Raw genomic sequence first — 12,227 nt, 5'->3', positions numbered from 1 at the left:
AGATCTACTATAAACTGTCTACATGAAATGTCTAACTAGGTACTTAAGCTTAGGGGTTTAGTCTCTTTTGAATTGTTGCACAGTTAAAGAAGAGAAATAGGCTTGTTCAGAAGTTGATTTGGACTCAGGGCTTTGATTTAAAAGCCTATACTTAGGTTGACAGGATGTCTCTCTGGAAGCTTCTCTTTCCTGACAGTGTAAGGAAATTTTGGCATAACTTGAGGACTGGTTCACAAAATATCTGAAACACAGGCACAAACTAGATGGTTAATCTTCTGAACTGGATGCCACTCTTAACGTGTATGGTGCCAATACCCAACTTGTTTTGCCATGAACAGAGGTTGTTATTCCTAAGGCATTTCAATCTATGAGTCAAATACATATTCATACTCTAATTTTAATCCATTTTTTGCAATACAGGTTATGCATTGGTAAAGTCAGGCTGTCTAGAAGTCTGTGTCTCTGCACACTATTACTACCATGCTGCATGCTATCACGTTTGCACGCTGTGCACATTCCCAGCTATTGGTCCTATTAGATAGGATTAGATTATTGTTGTTTCCATATTATTTGTTTCCTACAGGAGTAGCTGTGCAACTGGGCAGTAAATTCTGTTTGAACATTGCCATTTTGTTGGAAGACTTTCAAGACTTGAAAACAGTAAGCGGTAAAGATTCCACCACATGTCTAGGTGAGTTGTGGTGGTTAGTTACACTCTGAGTACCTTATTTCTTCCTCTGAATCTGTCAAGCTCTATCTCCCATGGCTTTGATCTTGTTATAACTTTTCCTGATAAATTAAGGAGTCATTATCAGAATTTTTTCCTTCTGCAAGTATTAAACTCTGATCAAGTCAGTTCTTCACTTATCCTTAAAAAAGATATCCAGTTAAATAGTTTGAGATTCTTCCACTTTCATTAAAGTACAAGCTCACTCTACGCACCAAGCACCTGCTACATATATTCAAAATCACAATAAAAATTCGGCATCAACTTGCATACCATCAAAATACAAGGATACAATAGGATAAAAGGAAGCTTTACTGACTGTTTATCTCCTCTTTCCACAATAGCAGAAGAAGAAAATATACACCATGGAACATAAATCACAATAGTGACAAACAACATGAAAAAGCTAACATAGTAAGCAAACTAAGAAAAGGAATGCCAAGGTCACAGGCAAAGAGCACAGAAAAACCAAACTGGTGGTCTATTCATGAATATTGCTTTCCAAATTAGGACACAGTTTTGCACGGAGAATTATTTATTTCTTAGTAGTAAAATCACAAGATGCTGGTGTGCAAAAAAGAAAATCACATTTAGAGAACTTTTAATTAGAGAGATTTTTCCAGTTTGGTGTCTAACATACACACACACACACACACACACGCACAAAGCTGAAAATAGAAGAGTGATTCAATGAAACAAAAGGTTAGCATGCATTAAAGATCTGCTGATGAATGCATGAAGCTCAGGTCCACAAACCTGAAATTAGTACCCAGGAGCTATGGAATAAAATGTATCTCTGTGTTACTCAGGCCAGAGTAGATAAACAGATGAGAATGTGTAGTTCCCGTTGTCCTGGTACCATTAGTCATACTTTTCATAGCTTTGGCCTACAGGGCAACGACGTATTTAAATAATGACCTAAAATCAGTGCAGACACTTTTTTATTTATAACCAGTCAAACATTGCTGTGACACGAAAATTTGAGTTGCATGTTTTAATTTGAGTTTTATGAATGCTTTTTTAATTTGTGCCTATTGTCATGGGAATGAGCGTGCCTGGGTTACTAAGAGATACTGAAAATCAGAGACAAACAGTTATATCTGAGGAGCACATCCAAGCAGAGGGAGAACATTGGCTGGAATCACTGCAGGCAGACGAATGTCAAGCGCAGGTTTTCCCAAGACTGAATCCCAAACCCACAGAAATCAGCAGGAACCTTTGCTAAGGGCTAGTCTGGGCTTTTGGCTACTAGAAGTAGCCATGCAAAAGCAAGGGATAAAGCAAAACATCTGGATTCATTTAATGCCCCAGATCTTTATAAACCAGTATTTGCAATACAGTGACTTAGGACTCAGCAAATGGCTCAAAACCCATTAAAATCCTGAGCCAGTTGAATTTTGGCATTCACGCATAGCAGAGCACTCCTTAATAAAGTTTTCCAGTTGCCTAGTGTATATTTGGATCAATAACAGAAACACATTTTAACCTGGATAACATGTTGGCGTTATGGTAATGCAGGACTCTACGAGCATCTGGGCAGTGATTTGGCTAGTGGAAAGAGAAGGCTGGTAGTGAGCAGATTCAAATATCTGACCACATTTGACATCCACATCACAAGTCATCAGGAAATTTGATTGCAACTAGGTGCCAGACCTTCCAAAAGGCTGTTGTTATGTTGGTCATTTAGAGTCCAAAATGAGTTTAGTATGGCTAATCCCTACACTTTCACATATCATTAAGCAACTAACATGGTTTGTAGGAAATTTAAAACTGTGTGCACTTATCACACATTGGATCTCCCGCCTGATATTAAGCAGAGAAAAAGTTGGAAAGGGTTACCAGGAAAGTTGCTGGTGGTGAGAAGACAGACTACATGGTTTCATTTCAGTTCATTCTGTTTCAGTATTTGATTTAAACCATTTTCTACACTAAGTATTGGCCACCAAAAATGGTAAGATCTGGATTTCATTTTTAACAGCATTTTCAAGATTGTTCATCTTTCCATCACTGAACCTATCTGGTACCATCCCGGGGTGGGAAGAGCAGCAGCATTACCATGTAGCAGGACACATGAAACTTCTGCTGGAAAAAAACAGGAACCTAGCTAATGCACCTAGATGCGTTGTCTAGACATTTAGTGAACATAGAGAAAATGTGTAGGGATGTGATTTTCCTTCCACAGGAAAACAAGAGTTTACAGGAACTTTGAAAGAATTGGAGGAAACCTGCAGCCCAATAGGCTGGCCTAAAAAAACATCAGTGTTCACTGTATTGTATTGCATTTAGCAGTTTCAGCTAATCTGTGTTTGGCTTAAACTTCATAAAGCTGCTGCTCCATTTTTAATTGTGATAGAATAACTACTTTCAAGCAGTTGTGTAAGAAAGTGGTGCTGATTTTTTTAATTATCTGAGGACATGACACTTCAGACACAAGGCCTTAACTTGTTGCCAAAATAAGGTGCCCAGGGCCAGGAGAGTGGCAATAGGGCCTGGCATTTGGTGGCCACTGCAGAAAGCCATGGGATTACCATACGTCACATAACACATACACTGATCCTGGGAGGATTTCACGTATAATTTATGGCTTCCAAAATGGCATTAGACATGAATGTATGGCCAAAGGAATCAACCTCAAAGGATTGTCTCCCTGTCATATGCCTGCCACATTGCCATCATGAGTTCACAAAGATCTGCAGTAACAAAGATGGCTATTAGTAACAGTAGCCAGAGGAGAGGTCAAAGTCAAGAGGTATTTTGGTGAAAAGTTGTGTCTTGCATTGCTCTCCAAGGTTTGGGCTTATGAAAGGAAAAGAATTCCGATCTGATAAGCTATATCACCTAACAGCAGAAGGAAATATATTAAAACCCCAAACTATTCATAGGTCATGGACTGAGCTATGAGAATGTAGAGTCTGAGGAAATACTGCCTAGTCTGTTTAAAAATCTGGCCATGCTGCTGTGCACTTGCAAGTATCTTAAGTAGGAAATGATGGAAAGCTCGGCTGATCTCAATAACTCAATTCTTTTTCCTTTTCAAATCAAATATCTTCATACCGAAAAAACAGAAGGGCATCATTCAGCAGACAGTGTTGTTGCCAAGGCATAAAATATGGCCCTTCACTATTAATGCAACATTAAAGATCAAAAATGTTTATTACCTGATATTTTTCTGTTAACTGTTTTGTGTAGAGAAAAATAGAAGTTGTGCCTTAATGCATGAGAAAAATCACAATGTGCATTCATACTTGAGAGCAAAGGGCTGGGGCTATGAAAATTATGTAAATGATGTATTCCAATGAAAGAACTTTCAAACCCTTAGGGTCTTTAAACAGCATTAATTCAAGAAATTAGATACAAAATTTAACTTTTTCATGCTAATAATGATTTCATAAGGAAAAACTCATTAGTAAAGGTGACAAATATGAAGTTCTCTTGAACATTTAAATTCAGGAATCTTAGTATGCGCCCCTGGGATATATTTACACAGCCAATGACTCTCTGATGTTATTAAGTAATTTATTTGAGAAAGTCTCCATTCATGAGTTTACATAAGAACAATATCAGGTTTACAAAGGCTTGTGTTGTCAGTATAGCAAATACCTAATTCACAGTGACTTTTGCTTAAGATTTTCATTAGGTTGTTCAATATTGTTTGATCATTTAATGTCAGCTTCATAAGATCATAATTTCCCCTATATGAAAAGAGGAAATTAAAGGGAGAAATAAATTAAAAAGTGAACTAAACTTAAATTTAAATCAGCTTCACTGTGAAAGAGAGGGGAGCAGCGTCACTGCTTGCGCTTATACTTTGCTTGGGTACAAGCTATTTCATATTCAGCAACCTGAGGTTTTACTGTAGTACATTTCTACACCAAAAATAATTTGGAGTGTTGCATACAGCTTGCTCATTCCAGGCTGATCTGTGGTGTGACAGTATCAATTTACAACAGCATTAGTAGTGGGGCCATCAATTAGATAGGCATGAAAATGAAAACACCTTAGGTCTCCTTTGATTTCTATGCTTATTTGTGTTGTAGTCTGGGGCCTCCAGCCATTGTTGCAGGCAATGTACAGATATAACTAAAGATGACAACCCCTGCATAAAAGACTGGAGTGGATATGACAGAAAGGACTAGTGCAAGGTCTCATGCTGCTGAAAAAAAGCTGGTCAAAACTGTCCAAGAGAATACTGTCTTCTTATGGAAAATGCTGATTCATCAATACAGAAACATTCTCCTGGGCAATGTGTTCAGAAGATCTTTCTGAACTTTCTAAAGAAACACAGGCAAGTCTTGAAGTTGTCCTTGCTTCCTGGCTAGACCGTCCACCACCATCCCTGAGAGACTGCCCTGGTTCCCATGCTCCATCACAGGACTGTGCTGGAGGAGGTCTGATTCAGTGAGTGATTGAAATCATGGCCAGTTCCTGTAATAACTGGTCTCCAGCACCTTTCTTCTCCTCAGGATGGTATTTGCTCTCCCATCTAAGTGCTTCCCAGACTCAGGTGCCTTTCTACCCTTGTTTCTCCTATCCATCCAGACTAAAACTGCAGCACATTGCCCCTTCTGGTTGTGTGAGGGATCCAATCTGTGCAAGCATTCTGCTCCAAATCTTGTCTCTAGTGCCTCCCACCTAGTTTGTCACGCATGTCCTAAGCCAAATGATGCTTAAAGGACAATCTACCTGTGTTTTAAATCTATTGTTTTTGTGGCAGTATGAAACCCTGACCTTACACCAAAATATGCATTCAAATCAAAGCCAATATTATGGCATCTACTAAATTGTGTCACATTTGATTCCAGTATTGGCTGCCTTGAGAATCTGATTCTCAAACATGAGGAAGCAAAAATCTTTTTCCCAGCAAAATTCTCCCGTGAGAAATGGGGGTATGATTTACAACTAAAACAAGCAGAATTATGCAATGACCATATTGATGTGACAATTTGTTTCTATCAATATATGAAACCCACCTTTGCCCAAAACCTAGCTGGCTGCATAATCTTTCCTTCTTTACTGAATATGTATTGTGAGAACAAACAGGAACAGACAGGCAAGATGAGATCCAACCAATCGTATTTACTAATAGCGTCTAACGCTCCATGGTAACTCCCTTTGTGCAGTGGTTCTCTGACAATGCTCTAAGGACTTCTGAAAAGCAGAAGGACTCTAACCTATATAAAAATAATCTCAGTTAGTAAGTAGGATAGTCATAGGATAGGAATAGGTGCTCAAGGAGAAATCACAATGCTAGAAGTAGTAAGCTTGGAAACAACTTTCTTGCAAGTAAGGAGTACTCTAAAGGAAATGAGAAATCATACAAAATTAGGCAAGTGTTCAAAAGCAAAGAATGGTAGTGTTAAGTAACAAGATGCTTGGCATCACAAATATTACAAGCTCACTCTCATGCCCTGTGTCGAGACACTAGAGGTTCATGCTTGGATGATGTTCGATCAGATCAGTATTAAGATGCAATTTGGCTGGGTAAGGGAGAGAAAGAAGTTAGAGATGATTTCCAGAAATGGACATAAGCAGTAGGAGGGATTTGCTGGTATAATCTTTGAAAGGAAGTGAATAAGAAGAAGTGGCTGGAAGAAAATAAAAAAGTTTAAGTATGAGTTTTATTTAGAAATAAATTATCATTTCACTGAGAAAATCAAGATCCACATGACCAGGTGCCTGAGTACTGAAAAATAAAAGCAGGAAGCAAGAAAAAAAAATGTAACTAGTTAGTATTTTGGTAAAAAAAGCCAGTCACTCAATTAAAAGGGTTCTTATTATTCCTCCAGAAACACAAGTGAAGATTTTCATATTAAAGCATTAGGTAGAGCTGAATTTTGCAGCACAAACAGATATAGAAGGGCTGGGTTCATAAATGTTGTGAGAGTACAGGAGAAGAATTTATTCTGCGTACTGTTACAACATGTGGGCCCTCCACTGAAAGAAAAATGTCTTGTAGGACTCCAGTGCCTGGTTTGAAAAGAGTGTACCTAGAACATTTGTTACTAAGAGGCAGAGGCCCACGACTCCCTTCCCTCCTTCAAGACCAACGGTTGACAGTGCTTATGATACTGGTGGTCCCTCATTTTAAAGAAGAACCTGGCCACTCCTAATCAAGGCTGGCTACCTGGAGGAGGGAGCGTTTCCAAGCTCTCCTGGTTCCACAGAAGAGTAAAAGAAAACACAACGGTGCTGAGGGGACTGAATCCTCCCTGTTAAACTGTTAAAATTTTTTTGTAGTGTCCTTTCTCCACATGACACTGAGACGTTCGCAGATCACGGGACAAACAGGAAGTGATACGACTCTGCTGATGAGGTAAAGCCACAGAAAGAGGAAGATGGAGTGATTTGGCAGGGAACGTTGAACTAGAACTGTAGATAACCCCAAGAACAGTATCCTTAACCATCCCGTGTGCTGTATCTGCTCCTGAAGTCCTTGACTAGCTCCTTGTGGTTGTTCGTTCCCAAAATTGTATGAGAAAGTTCACCACTCGGGTCCTCAAATTCCCAGAGAAAAAAGAAGTATTTCCTCCAGGCTTCATAGCTGTGCATTGCTGAGGAAATGTGTCTTGAGTCCCTATAACCTTCCCCAATTCCTTTTAAACTGCTGTGTATTATATGCTTGCTTCAGTGACCTCCCAGTACTTTGGCAGTTTAGGAAGAAATAGTATTATAACTGAATCTTTCACAGCAGTAAATTTTGCTGTTTGATACAAAATGCAATCATACAATATACCATTAGAGAATTATGTCAAACTCTGACTACTTAATAGTTGCAAATAGTATTTCTCTACTGTTTGAAAGCAGAGGCTTGAAAATTGCCCAGGAAGTATTATTTCTAGGGGAAGATAAAGATGTTTCTCTATCTGAAAGGTAAGACAAATAGGCCTTATGTAAAATTTCTCTTGTTTCAGATAAAATGAAAAACATCAAGCACACAATACAGGGATATGTAACTACATGTTATCATCCCTAAGTTGCCAATTGTTTAACTGCTGAATAAAAAGTTAAACAGAAACAGTCAATATCATGTATCTGTAATACAGATCCTGAAATTTCATTTTGATTATGTTGTACACATTTTTTAGAGTACTAAAACCAATAGAGTTGACCCTTGATCACCGGAGTTAGCCAAAGTTTGGCCTCTCAAGGTTGTTTCCATTGGGTGTGATGTCATTAAAATGGATCAGGGATATTTTTAATGTGAGCTTGCTTCTTTCTTTAGAAATATGTATATTAATGCTAATTTCTAAGAACATAATAGGAGAAAAGCATTCTAGTAACAGGCATTTTTTTCCCCACAAAAGATTATACCTCCTGCTAGTTTTCACTCAGTAAACTTTGATTCTGCTTCCTGAAGACACAACTTCACTATAATCAGCAAACAGACGATATGGGCAAAAATATGCACTGAACCACCTCACTTAGCTCTGATACGATTCTTACAGCAACCCAATAAAAAGTGCTATTTTGGTGTAAGACTTGAGAGAGAATCAAGCCCAGCAAGTCAGGGCTCGTAGTTCAAAATTCAGTCCTTTGCAATCCCATCGTAAAGAAATCATGTTTATACACACAACAAAGTTACCAAACATTTTCCTTCAATTTTAATTCTGAAAATTGTTAGACCACTTTCCCATACTGGATATATTTATATGTATATGCACATACATATTTCCTTGGGCTATAGCTTCTGAACTCATATTTTATCATTTTCTCTCCTCGATTACATATGTAGAAAATGGAGATTATTGCTTTATGAAGAGAAAAACTGAACCACAAATCACAGTTTTCTTGCTTTGAAAACATTCGACAGAGATGGTATTCTAGCTTTGCTAGTCTCCAGTAATATATCTGTGAATTTCCCAGAACTGGGGAAGTAAGGGTACGCACATAGCTAGAAGCTACATACTTGGGTAATAAGCTATGAAGATATAATTGGTTAAAAATAAAAAAAGGAAAAATATGCAGAGTTTGATTGCCTGATAGTCAAAAACATATTTTTAAACACACGCACAAACACACACACATTTATATGTGTATCTATTGAGGGTACAGTTCAAAGGCAATAGAAGCTGGCAAAATTTTTCCTGGAGTTCATCTTGTCCTGTGCTACATGAGCAACAATTAATAACTGAAGCCACGATCTTGAAATCAAGTGTTTTATCCCAAATTCCTGTGCCAATGCAAATTGAAAGCAAAAGGCTGCAGATAAGTTTCTGGGTCCCTATCAGACTGCAGATGAAACTGGCATATTACATTATTTTCATCTACGACTCCTCAAAAGAAAGCAAATGCTCAAGCACCCATCATTTTTTTTTTTTTTAACAAAAATACTGATGATCTTCAGCCGTAACATTTTATAAGCTGGGACATGAAAATGCAAGTGCAAAGGACTGGACTTGTTCTAATGCCTGACATGAAACTTTTGAGACTCGTGCAATGTAGGAGGCTGTTTGTAATCCTTCATTTTGTTTTTTTTTCAGTCTCTGGGAGTGGGAAGTCTTTCTGATAGTGGAGGTGTGATGAAAATGTTTGTGGAGCTTATATCAGTGCAACCGCAATTGCTTCTGGGGGTCCCTCTTCTGGGTCTTCATTGGTAATACCAGGATCTGGGGCAACTACACTGCTACGTTAGGCACTCAGATAAAAGCACAAAGTTAAGTGGAACGAGTTTAAGCTAAGCTGCAGGCTCCAAGGGTTAATAGTCTAACTCACACTCCTACAGAGGGCACTGCAAAACAGCGGAGTGCAAAATGAGTTATAGTGGCACGTGTTTACTGAAACGTGATGCTTTAAGCTAGGTGGCTTCAAGTACATTATTTAAGGAAATTAACTATGATTTATAGCAGCAAATAAATAAGACAAAGCTTGTTTAATATGTCTCAGCATTAAGTATCTCCCACATTAATTGTCTCTAAAGTCTGTTCCATTTGTTATCTAACAAGGTATGTTCCATTATTATTTTTATCCAGTTCATTGCTTGATTCCATCTGTCCTTTCGAAATTAGCTTGTCTAATCAGAAACCGCTTTTGCTGGTAGTTCATTTCACATGAAAAGAAGGAATTCTTGTTTACTGAGAAAGTAATTGGATTATAATGTCGAAAAGAAAGAAATATGAATTGCAATAAATTATTTCTTAAAAAATACATGCAAGTGTGAAAACCAACAAACCCAAAGCAAATTAAAAACCATAATGAATGAAAAGGCTATAAATAGAATATGAAACTGGAAAGAATCATTTATCATTGTAACTTACCTAGTCCTTGTTATTCAGTTGAAAAGAGCCAAATATCTAAGAAAAAATAAGAAAAGATTTATGTATTTACTAAATGATGGTCAAGTAAATATTTATATTAGCTGTCATTTATTTTCTGGCCTTGTAAATAGTAATTAAACTTTTTAATAGAAAAAATAAGTATAATTTAACTACAATTTGAGAGTCCACTATTCCATTTCAGTTTTTTGTTAATTAACTAATATTTTATTGATAATCTTGTTTGTTCAATTAAAACAAGGAAAAAACAAGTGGTAAACAGATGAGAAGTAACTGAAAGGAAATAGTAAACTATTAGACTTACCTAAAGGAAAATAAAGCACGTAGAAAAAATTATGCAAAATAATTGCAAAGAAGATTATAGAAATTGGAAACAAGATCAGATAGCTTAATTATCTTATATTACAGAGAGTAGAAAAATAGAATAATCAAAGTGAAATGCTAAAATCATAGAGTAAACATATCTCTTACCTGTTCAGTGAGCTAACCCCTTGAGCTCTATTTGTAGACCTAAAAATAAAAGAGCCAAAAGAAATTAATTACATTAAGCGATGTGAGAGAAACGGTTATAGATTTACATTGATTTAGTCTGATTTTATTTATCTGAAAATCATTCATGTTACCCTTCTTGTTGAATTGCTCTTATGATAACAGTTCAGGCTTTGATCCTTAAATTACATGTTTGGGGCCTGAAGTGATAACAATCTGGGATTAAAATGCTCCTGTTCTTATCTAGGTATCAAACAGGTTGTTTATAGTACAGTTAATTCAGTGACTATACTGAAATTTAGTGCAGGGAGAATGACAAAGGCAATCACCAAAGACAGTATTGGCTTAGAATAGAGCTGAAAGCAAAATGCACTTGACTTGGTAAAGATAGGAGTTAAATGCCAATTTATACACAGAAGTGTGTCAGTAAGAGGAAGCTCGTGCATGACAGATGCTAGAATGGGCATTAAAAAAAATGGTCAGGACAAAAGTCATTAACAGCACCATAAAGCATATCACCAAAGCATATGTACAGCTGAACATGCAGATTCTCTCAATAACTTCAGCCGGGCTATTTTCACGCTTATACACGAGCAAGATGACAACATTAGGCAGACTCTAAATGCCATTTAATACTCATTCAATGTTTCTACTCTAATTTACGATGCAAAAGGTTAACATGTCACCAATACTGTGATACTCAAAAGGGCAAAATAAAATGACAGGACTGAGTTTTATTTCTTCTAGTCAGTAGTGTATAGGTGGTTCCCAAGGACCATAACGATAACCGAAGTCCTAATCCGGCTTTGCCCATGCAGACTTCATGGAGAGAAAATTATTGAGTTACTCAGTGGGAAGAATCATACTTCTCCTACAGTAAACCTGGGTTAGTGCCTCATTGCAGAAAATGGTATTATCCCACCTGAGGAATGAAGTCCTGATTAAATCTGAGCCAATGGTCATTTGGGAGGATAATTATCTCCATAACGTGGGAACTAAAGAGCATTAGGATAGGAGTGACCCAGAAGGTCATTGATCTCCAGTCAATATAAAATACTTAAAAGTAAGTACTTTCCTTTGTCAGCTTAAATATGACTTAGTATTTCACCCATCCTCCAAAATCATAGCAGGTGAGGAATAAATTTGGTAGAGATGTGGAGATTCTCAGGCTGCCCCAGTTATAAGCACCAGCTTTCTAATTCCTTCAGGACAGTTAGGAGAGCACAGTCCTACTTTGATATACATTCAGTGAAGGTCTTCAGCTAAGTGCTAGTGATAGGAAACCCCAAGGAGCAGATGAGGTAAACTGTGACCAGTCTCACAAAGGTTTGGAGTTTTGCTATTTGTGATAGAGTGATCCAACCTGAAAAGGTTTTTCTCATGAGAATTCTAGCACTCTATGCTTCTTTTTGGAGTAGACACCGCTAACGTGATTGTTTCTAGTGCTTCCATTTGCAGCTGGAATCTGGAAGAGAAATGCCATATAAGCAGTGAATGTATTTTTAGAGTTATTTGAAACTCAGCAGTTGAGCTAAAATACGGAATAGGTAGTTTTCCTCAAAATCATTAGTATATAATGCATCATAGATTGGTTTAAAAATTCTCTTTGCCTGGATACACACTATTACAGCTTGAAAGGCTCACAAAATGGAATCAAATATGTCCCCATTAAAGTTTTCAGGTATCTTATTCCCTTTGATGCTGGTAGTATGATTTGTATCTAGGATCATGACCTTGTA

General features: G+C 37.3%; 1 protein-coding gene across 1 annotated transcript in view; it reads right to left on the bottom strand.

Annotated features, from left to right (window-relative positions):
* The window catches only part of CELF2 (CUGBP Elav-like family member 2), a 515,386-nt gene that overhangs the window by 402,069 nt on the left and 101,090 nt on the right, over positions 1–12,227 (bottom strand). Inside the window, exons 2-3 of the mRNA XM_064502029.1 lie at positions 10,471–10,509; positions 9,982–10,017 (exon numbers count right to left, since the gene is read on the bottom strand). The gene's annotated coding sequence lies outside the window, so the exon portion shown is untranslated. The remainder of the gene's footprint in view (positions 1–9,981; positions 10,018–10,470; positions 10,510–12,227) is intronic.

The sequence above is a fragment of the Dromaius novaehollandiae genome, chromosome 1 (genome assembly GCF_036370855.1).
Source record: "Dromaius novaehollandiae isolate bDroNov1 chromosome 1, bDroNov1.hap1, whole genome shotgun sequence".
Classification (NCBI taxonomy): domain Eukaryota; kingdom Metazoa; phylum Chordata; class Aves; order Casuariiformes; family Dromaiidae; genus Dromaius; species Dromaius novaehollandiae.
Note: the sequence above shows the minus strand (reverse complement) of the source record. Positions and strands in the feature narration are given on the sequence as shown.